Source organism: Lissotriton helveticus, chromosome 5_1, assembly GCF_964261635.1.
Source record: "Lissotriton helveticus chromosome 5_1, aLisHel1.1, whole genome shotgun sequence".
Lineage (NCBI taxonomy): Eukaryota > Metazoa > Chordata > Amphibia > Caudata > Salamandridae > Lissotriton > Lissotriton helveticus.
The window spans coordinates 1,780,855,301-1,780,864,606 of record NC_136065.1 but is presented as its reverse complement, the minus strand read 5'-3'; the positions used below and the strand labels follow the sequence as shown (position 1 = coordinate 1,780,864,606).

General features: G+C 39.4%; 1 pseudogene; it reads right to left on the bottom strand.

The window, feature by feature from the left end:
• Window positions 1-1,859: 1,859 nt before the first annotated feature.
• LOC144753816 (small ribosomal subunit protein uS12 pseudogene) lies at window positions 1,860-2,298 on the bottom strand (annotated as a pseudogene).
• Between the last annotated feature and the right edge of the window lie 7,008 nt (window positions 2,299-9,306).

Here is a 9,306-nt window from a genome sequence, read left to right as displayed (position 1 = left end):
ATTTAGACTAGCCACCAAAGGAGGGAAATCTCTTTTTGTGTTGGGATCAAGAGCTTGGAATAAATTGCCAGCTCAGCTTCGCTGTATAGTCAAGGAGAATGACTTCAGGAGATCTTTGAAAACATGGATCTTCTCGCTCTCTGATGTAGCCTGCAGAGCATTGGTGTAGTGATTGTACTGCGTGATACTGCCTTCTGTCTTCCAACCTATTTCAGCAGGGTTGGGTGTGAAGCGCCAAGATGCTCCTTGGAGCGATAGTTGCGCTATAAAAATGTGTGCTTACATTACATTACATTACATTACATTACATTACATTTCTGGAAGAAACAGTTTGACTTTCTTTAGAAGAGAGAGCTGGGACCAGGCCGTCTTGGTTTTTGTCAATGTGTTCCTTAAAGGAGAGATTGGTGTCTAGGGTGAATTCTTGTGATTTGGCAAATAATAGGAAATCTGTTTTGGTTAGGGTGAGCTTCAGGTAGGTGACATCCTGGTCTGGATGATGTACAAGCAGTGTTTGAGGCATTGGATGTCTGGAGGATGTATGAAGCAGAGGATACTTTCAATTAGAGTTGTGTACTAGCTGCACATTAGTGAATCTTAATGCTATTATCTGTGGGTAGAGCACAAAGGTGTTCCACCTAATTGTTGAAGATGACAGGAGACAATATGAAACTCTGGGGGACTCCGCATGGTATAGAGATCTTTTGTGAACTGGAGGTATCCATGTGAACAAACTGGTGTCCAGGGCTGGCTTTAGCACTGGTGGCGCCCTGTGTGACAATGTTTGTTGGCGCCCCCCCAAGGACTCCCTCGCTACCATCCTTCAACAGTGCCCCTTCAAGTCTCCATAACCACTCTCTCTCTACCAGATGTATTTGATTCGTTATATACCAGTTTAGGGTGTCAGAGCACTGTACATCACACACACATTACATTGAGATAATCAATCATATGTGTATTAATCAGCGTATAGGAAATGCTACATACGCCAGAAGACTGCAAGGTGAGTCACGTCATCCATACTGGTAGGCAGTATAGTTTAAGAGTGCTTGGTCTGGAGAAGCACAGACTCAGAATATAAAACATAACCCCATGGTTGGGGGTTACATTTAATAATAAGGATTTTTTGGTTTACCGAAAGGAACCATTTTTGAAACATTTGAATAATAAAATACGGAGGAAAAAATCATAATGCTCTAATCTATACCTTGCAGTTTGCATGCAGCTCTTTGATGACAGTTATTAGCTCACTGTTCCATGTTAGGATTTTAACATATACACTGCTAATAACAAAAGGATCGCTCTGACAAAAGCACTGATCTATTTCAACTATATGCACTTTGTGATGTGCATGGTACACATTCTTTGCAGCAGGGATATTAACCCTCTATTCTACCATAAAATGAGTTACAATTTCCACTAGACAAAACTCCTTCTCTCTCCAGGAAGAACATTAATCACCAGAGTTATATTTATGTTTTTATATTTGTATGAATATTGCCGGAGCCCAGCAATGCAGCAGCACATGCTTTTAAAAACATTAAATACTTTCAAATACGGCACCACCTCTAAGAGTCAGCACCTAGTGCGGTGGCACTGGTCGCACCACCTTAGAGCTGGCCCTGCTGGTGTCAGTTGGAAAGGTAGGAGAATGTATATATCTGCTATGTGTTTGATTTGTTTATATATATTGCACTTTATTTCATGGTTGTGGTAAGTATAGTTATGATTTTAGTGAAATTAGGTGTATTTGGTGAAGAGTTTTTTCTTTAATATTGCATTATTGTTTGGATTTTTAAGTATTCGTTAAATATGGAATGAAAATATTTTATTGTGCTACTGATCACAATCCAACAAATTTAAGATCTTGGCCTCTCCTTTTTACCTTTGTGCAGGGCTAACAGGGAAACGTTGGCAACCTTGAAACCGACTCCAGGGATACCACCAACAGCATGACCAGCACAACCAAATCCAGCCATAAGAACTTCATCGTTTTCCTCAATGAAGTTCAAGCAACCATCGATGGGAACGAAAGCTGTGATTTTCTTGCCGTTCTTGATCAGCTGTACTCGGACACACTTCCTGATGGCAGAGTTAGGCTGCATAGCTTCTACACCAACTTTTTCTAAGATGATTCCCTTGGCGTGAAATGCTCCTCCAAAGGGGTTGGCCTTCAGAGCAGTACCCAGATGAGCCTTCTTGTATTGCTTGTCATGCCATTTCTTTTCATGACGGTGAATGCGAAGCTTCCTAGCTGTACGAAGTCCACGGCACTTCCCCATCGTGTCAGCTTCAGGTTCCAGAGTGGAAAGTTATGGTTTCACTATATATTCAATAAATATTAAAATAAATAATATTTATTTGATGTTATAATAAATTGTTCTTCTTTATAGTGAATACTGGTGGTTTGCTAGATGATTTTTTTTACAGAAAGGTGTATGTTATAGAGCCTTGGTAGCCGGGGTGTCAGTTCTATGAATAGTGTTACTTTTTTTGCATAAGATTTCATGCATGTATTGTTTTTGTTTAAATAGTTTGGGTTTTAGGATTTGGGATAGGGATTCCTAATTCCTGGTAACTGTACTTTTTTGCGGAATTTATATTTTCTAGTACAGTGTTGAATGATGTCTGCCTATTATAGCTTTAAGTAAATTATGCCCTCCTTTTGCTGCTTTGCTGGTTTTGGATTGTTTGTTTCGGGTGGTATAATATACATTTGAGCACTCCATGTAGAACATGGTTTGACATCTGTGTCCTGAGTAGTACATATAGTCAACCAAGGTGTCCACAAAGTAGTCAAGGAGTGTGATTAACTTGTCCATGTATGTTTGCAGAAGGTGATTCTAGTAAGCATGAACAAAAAGTTATAAAAACATTTTGTATCATAAACATTTAAAATAAGATTTAAACAATACCTAAAATGCCTTAGTTAAAAGGATAAAACATCTCATACAGTACCAAATTGCACAGAATATCTCACCAGTGCATCATAGTTTGTGCCGTTATGGCAGTCTTTAAAAATGCGCCCACATTAAAAGACACTTCATTATTATGTAAAAGTAATAAGAATCTAAGAGCTAGTCTGAATTGATTTAGGCCATAACAGTACTTCTTTGCAAAAGGGGTTAAAAACAACTTGGAATATTGCAAATAAAATTTGCATTAAAAGATCAAATTAAGCATGGTCTGTTTAGAAATATCGCCACACAAGCAAGATATGGAATCAAGTTGCTATGTATAGCCCAGGGGAAAGCATAACAGGTACTTAACAGTGCCTAATCTAAAACAAAATAAAAGTGAATGTTCCTATCTGCTGCGAGTAGTCCATAGATGATTAGTGATGTTATCAATATCGTATAAGTCAAAAAATCGTATGACAGTAGGACATGTCTGAAGGACTCGGACTCCTCGAGCTGGAGAAAAGCCTCAGTTATGCTCCTTTCGCCCTATGAAACACAGGTCGAGGGATCCCTGAAAATAGATTCCATTCTGATAAGACTATAAACGGTCTTAACATAACCAATCCGGAGGATTTGAAAACCTTTATCAAGGGAGAGGCAGTCCAGCATTTTGTCTCTTTTTAAGGCAGACTCCGTGTTTTTCTGTATTGATAACCACAGCAGTGCCGGCCGGACACGGATAAAGTCTTCCAGGTATCTTAGGCTCAGTTTTTTATGATAGATGTAATTGGCAGCAAAGATAGGAAGTACCAGAAGTCTGCTTAGAAATCTATTTTCTTACTACTGGATTACCTTACAGTTGGAAATATCACACAATTCTGCACTGTTCAAAGCAATTAGATGGAACCGGGATTTATACATTTTTAACAATATGTCTAGAAATCCCCCACCCAGTGATTCGGGAAGAGAGCATATGGACACGTTAGCTGAAGAAAATGCCAAGCTGATTTTTCTTTTCTCCTGTTTAGCTTTTGTTCCCTCATAATAATGGGCCAGAAACTGGACCAAAACAGTGTCAAGCCCATAAGAAATAAGAATATGCCATAATTTTCCTCAGTTTACACAGTCGAATGCTGAAGTCAGGTCCATGAATGCTAGGTAAAGCGAAGATCTTTTGGCCACTGTATATTAACCTAGCACCAGGTCGAGAGTAAGGCATTGCTCGATGGCCCCTAGTTTACGTCTAAAGTCGTACTGACAGAAATAGAGTATAGATTTGGTGTCCATCCACTAGGCGATTTTATGATATACAACCGGGTCCAGTATTCTTGATGTACTGTCTAGAAGGAAATTGGCCTGTAGCATGCAGAAGATAGGCTGTCCCCTTTATGAATATGGGGAAGATGACAGAGTAGCTCCATGAGGCTGTTAGGGTAGTATGAGCACGACTATTCAAATAATTATGTGGAGCGGGGCCCAAAAAGATACATTATGTTTGATTAGATCGATGGTGACCCCATCAAGACCCGGTGCCTTGTGACCTGAGCTCTGATGGATCGCAACCTCAACCTCTGGCAGAGTTGTGTAAAAACGTGCAACTAACATGTGGTCAACTTGAAAAGTGCCTCCAAGATGAGGGGTAGCATAGATTCCCTTAAAATGTTCCTTCCAGGTGCTTGTGGTCATATGGCAAGAAATTGTGGTAGAGGGTCTGAAACTGGATTTGAGTTCAGTAACAGTTGCCCAAAATATCTTACTGCAGCCCTGTTTGGATGTTTGTAAGAGTGTATCCCAGCAAGAGCTTACAACTTTCTGACGGTGTGTTTAATGGATTTTGCATTGCTTACGGAGATTACTCACCAAATAACGATCCCTGGGTTTGGTAGTTAGTGCGAAGCAAAAATCCCTATTAGCTTTTGAGCAGGCAGTGTTAAACCACCTCAAAATATTAGGGGAGGGTTAAGCAGGTTTTAATAAACCCATGTTCATTTTGTGGCATAAATTAACGAAAGCCTCCACCACCTTTGAGCCGTGGGCCTCCTCAGGCAGGCGAGCACCAACTCCTAGCTAGCCCGAATTATGGAGTCGAAGTATTTTGTAGGGTTTTGCAATTTCCAGACTACTCTTAGTTTATGTGATAAGGATTAAAAATTGCAGAGAGCTGTGGCCCTCCTGGGTTTCTCCCTGTGGTGTGACATTAATTTGATTTCTATTGGGCTGTGGTCACTGAAGGTTGTGGGGACTACCATGCCATTTAGTATCTGTCTAGCCAAGTTAGAGAGGTATGTTATGTTATTGTAATTGCCCATAGACCCTGCATAGCTGGTAAACAGAGGTAGGTATGTTTAAAATGTTCCATCAATAATCCATATAGCGCATTGTGTTAGTGCTTGTATGTTTTTTACAGTAGCAAATATGATAGATCTTTTTTCTTATAACAAAAAATCCTCTTTAGTGCGGGTTACAGTGAAATGTTCTGGGATGACTCTTTCCCAAAACGTTTTTGGTGCAGCATTATCTATTCTTTCACTTCTTCTTTTAGATGTGGTTCTCTTTAAATTTGAAATAGACAGTAATTAGACTATACAGGGAGTAGGTATTCTATGGGCGTGCTGGCATATCTGGCAGTTTGCTATGCTCAGTTATTTATTCCACTTGGTCATTTACAGTGATAGATCTTTGGTAGCAACTATTTAGATTTAGAACATTTCCAGTGGCTATGTTATTTGGTGCTAGGTTCTTTACAGTAGGAGTAGCCTTGCTGCATGAGCAGGATTTTCCCTTTCTGTGGTTCTGTTAAAATGGCTTCATTGGGCATATTCACTTCTATAGTTAATTTAAAAAATAAAATAAATATTAAATATATTTTTCTATTTGTTAATTTAGTAATTAATATGAAATATTTAACACATTTTTGTTCATGTCACATATATTTTCAAGTTGATTTTTTTTGTGTTGGGTGCGTTATAGTTTGAGCATTTTATTTCTTCACTTTGGTTTATTTGGATATTGTTTTCCTTGTTTTTGAGTCCTGCAGGTATGAGAAAAAATATAGAAATATATTTAGTTTTATTTTGTTGATAATTATATTTTAGAAGTTGTTTTTTAGAGATGTGGTGTTTAAATTATGTAAGTACTTTTATGTACATTGTCTAGTTGATTGCTGAATTTATTTGGACAGTGTGGCAGACTTCTGTCTTCTTTGCAGGGTGATGGCACAAAAGTGATAGTTTTATCATTTATTTTATAGTACATTGTAATTTTTTATGTTTTCCTTATGTGGTAAATGCTAATTAAGGTGTAGCTATTTTTTCACACATTTTTGTTGTGATTTATATAGTTGTATATGTATTTATTTTAATAATTTGTTTATAATGTATTTTCGATATTTTATTTTTTGATATTTTCGCATGTTCTGTTTATTGTGATGAAGTTTATATATTATTTGTTTTATATTTTGACTAACAATATTTTGTTAAAGTCACTATCAAAATATTCAGTTTTATTGAATTCCCTATGTTCTTCATTTCCATAGACTCAATTTAGATTTAAAATTGTAGTGCTCAATTTTTTCGTATCAATATTTTAATAGCACATTATTAGGTCGAGCCTAGATTCATGGCGCATGCACTGCTCTGCGAGACTTGTTGTAGTAGAGTACGGAATAGAGGGCACGCCCTCTTTCCACTCATATTTGTCATTGGCGTGTGTCATTGTCCTTCGTAAATGCTGACTTCTGATTCATTAAGAGGCTTGTTATTCCCTCCTTAGTCCTGCCTTGTCTTCATTTAAAACCTCCCATGAGGACTGGCCTTTTTACTCTAGTTGTTACTCAGATGTCTTTTTAAGTCTGTAAGCACTATTTTCTGTAATGTGTTTTCTCCTACTGCAGGCACGACATGCTTTCCTGCAACATTCAGCGCATCATGCACGCTTTGACTTTCAGGGCAGCTTGCTGTTTATTCTATTGGACATCACTTACGTGTGCAGCCAGCTGGCGGGGGTCGTAAACAAGCAAAAGTAGAAACCGATGTCATGCACAGAAACCTCTTCGACAGGAGGTTGACTCTGGTAACATTGAAGCTAGCAGCACCTAGAGTGCATTGCTTCTGATAGAGCAAGCTTCGCATTGCGACTTGCTCGAGTCATGAACCTCGCCCGTGTGTAATCAATTAATAAAATTTGTACGTCTTACTAATCTTTTATTTTTATATACGAACGAAGTAGATGAAGCTTGCTTATGTGTTTTCTAATAGAACTAATCCATGTCCCTAAACATGGCCGCCGCTTGGAAAATTGCTTTTGCGCATGCGTCAGTCACACTCACGTGACCTGACGTAGTTATAAGTTTGGTGGGAAAGGGTGCGCATGCGTATTACACAGCTTTCGTGAATAACGTGGTGATGCTCTTGTGATCGTGTATATGTTGCTAATATTTCAATTGCATAGTATATTTTTATAATGATAAGTTTAAAGTACAAAACCAATGATGTGTTTACATACATTCACTTCTATGTTTTAATTTGTTCTCGCTTACTTTTCATGTACTGCGGGAAATGGGGGTCCGAACCGGTTGGGAGCCATATTGAAGGTCGCTTCTACGCATGCTCATGGTACGCAGCCAGTGGCAGCCTTGACCGGTGGAACTCAGCCAGCTGGCAGCCACAAGCAAGATGCTCATGTGAAAGCCACCTTTGACCTGGCAAGATGGAATCGACTGTCCTCGAGTTGTTACAAAGGAACAGTTCTTATTGTATTCCATGCAGTTTCTCATGGGAACCCCAATCTTGCTAGGCGGCACCTTACTATGCAAATTAGGCCTCCAAATAGTCTGTTCTGATTGGTGTGTTAACCAAAACCTACCTTAGGACCAATCCAAATTGAGGGATTCTGACACTTTGCAACATTGGGGGGTGGTACACCGTCCCAAAACAGTATATCTACCCTGGGTTCACCTAGGGAAATTGTCCGACTTGTCTGATTTAGCTGACCTGTCACTGACCCAACGCACTCAATAGGTGACTGAAGATACAGAGCGCTGCGGAGCACTCTGTCCGAAATTTGACCATAGACTAAGGTTTTACTAAACCTTAAAGTGCTGGCGGAGCACTTTGCTGGGAGTTCGCTGACCCAATCGGGGTCTTGATCGATAGCTGCAGAGAGGGTGGAGCGCAGGCGTTGCTTCCGAACTGCGGGTGCCGGTCCTGTCCTGAGGGTCCTGTCCTGAGGGTCCTGTCCTGACGGTCCTGTCCTGATTCTAATCTGGTCTTCCTGTCCTGTCCTGGGTGTCCATTCTGCACCTGCTGTCCATTGAGGGGTATCCTTCCTTGAGGGGTTCCTGTCCTTAACTGACCCGTGGCCAGGGTTTGGTTTCCACACCAGTCTAGGTAAATATCACTCTGAAAGCTCTGAATCTTGCACCTTTCTAAACTTCCTGTCTTTTGCTTCAATAAAGACATACCTTTGCATATGTAAATTTTCCATGCTTTCCGCAACCATTGAATCATAAACTCATTTGCATTTATTTCATAACGTGTTCCTATGTTACCCTACCTGTTAGAAATTTTATTTTGCATTGCAGTTTGTCACTTCCTGATATGGTCTAGAACATCCTTACTTAAACTGTCTAAAGAACTTTTGCCTTGATGCATAGCGTGTTTCTCTTTATAGTCTCTCCTATAGATACATACCTATATCCCAAAATCCTGTCTCATTTCCTTGAGATAATTTCAGAATACTAGTCCTAATCAAAGACTATCCCATCTTTAGTGATTCATCTTAAATGCTCTAATTTCTGGTCCTTCATTTTGAATGTGCCCTGGTTCCATTAGCTTATAAATGGTTGCATTGACTTATTTGCTATTTAGCTGTGTACTTTATGTTATTCTGGTTATTGATTGCTTAATTACTGTGAATTTGATACTCTCTGAATTTTACTAAATTAGATAAAGACTTTAAAACTTCCAGTTGTCCGTGGTCATTTTACAAGGAGTTTTGAATGTTATTTGTTGGGTTTGTATTTTGCTGCCTTTCCTTTTACAGCTAGCTCCCTGATCCATTGTGGTCATAGGTACCTGCATCCGTGGATGGTAAGTCGGGTACTTTAAAGAATAACGAAAGGAACTCACACAATTATTGGTAGTAGACCGTGAGGTCATCCGATCAATGTATATGGAGATTTGAAATATATGGGCCCGAAGCCGGAAATGGCGAAATTATTGGTCGGGTGACCCGCGCGCTCTATCAGTAATTTTCTGGTAGCAGAGTTATGGTTAGGGAATAGTTAAAGGTTAGGTAGGACTAGTTAGGCTAGCCAAGTCGGTAGCTGCTGACATTATTGCTGCTACAAGAGCTGCCATTTCAGAGACTTGATCACTCTCTTGAGATGTGTTGCTTTTGAAATTTA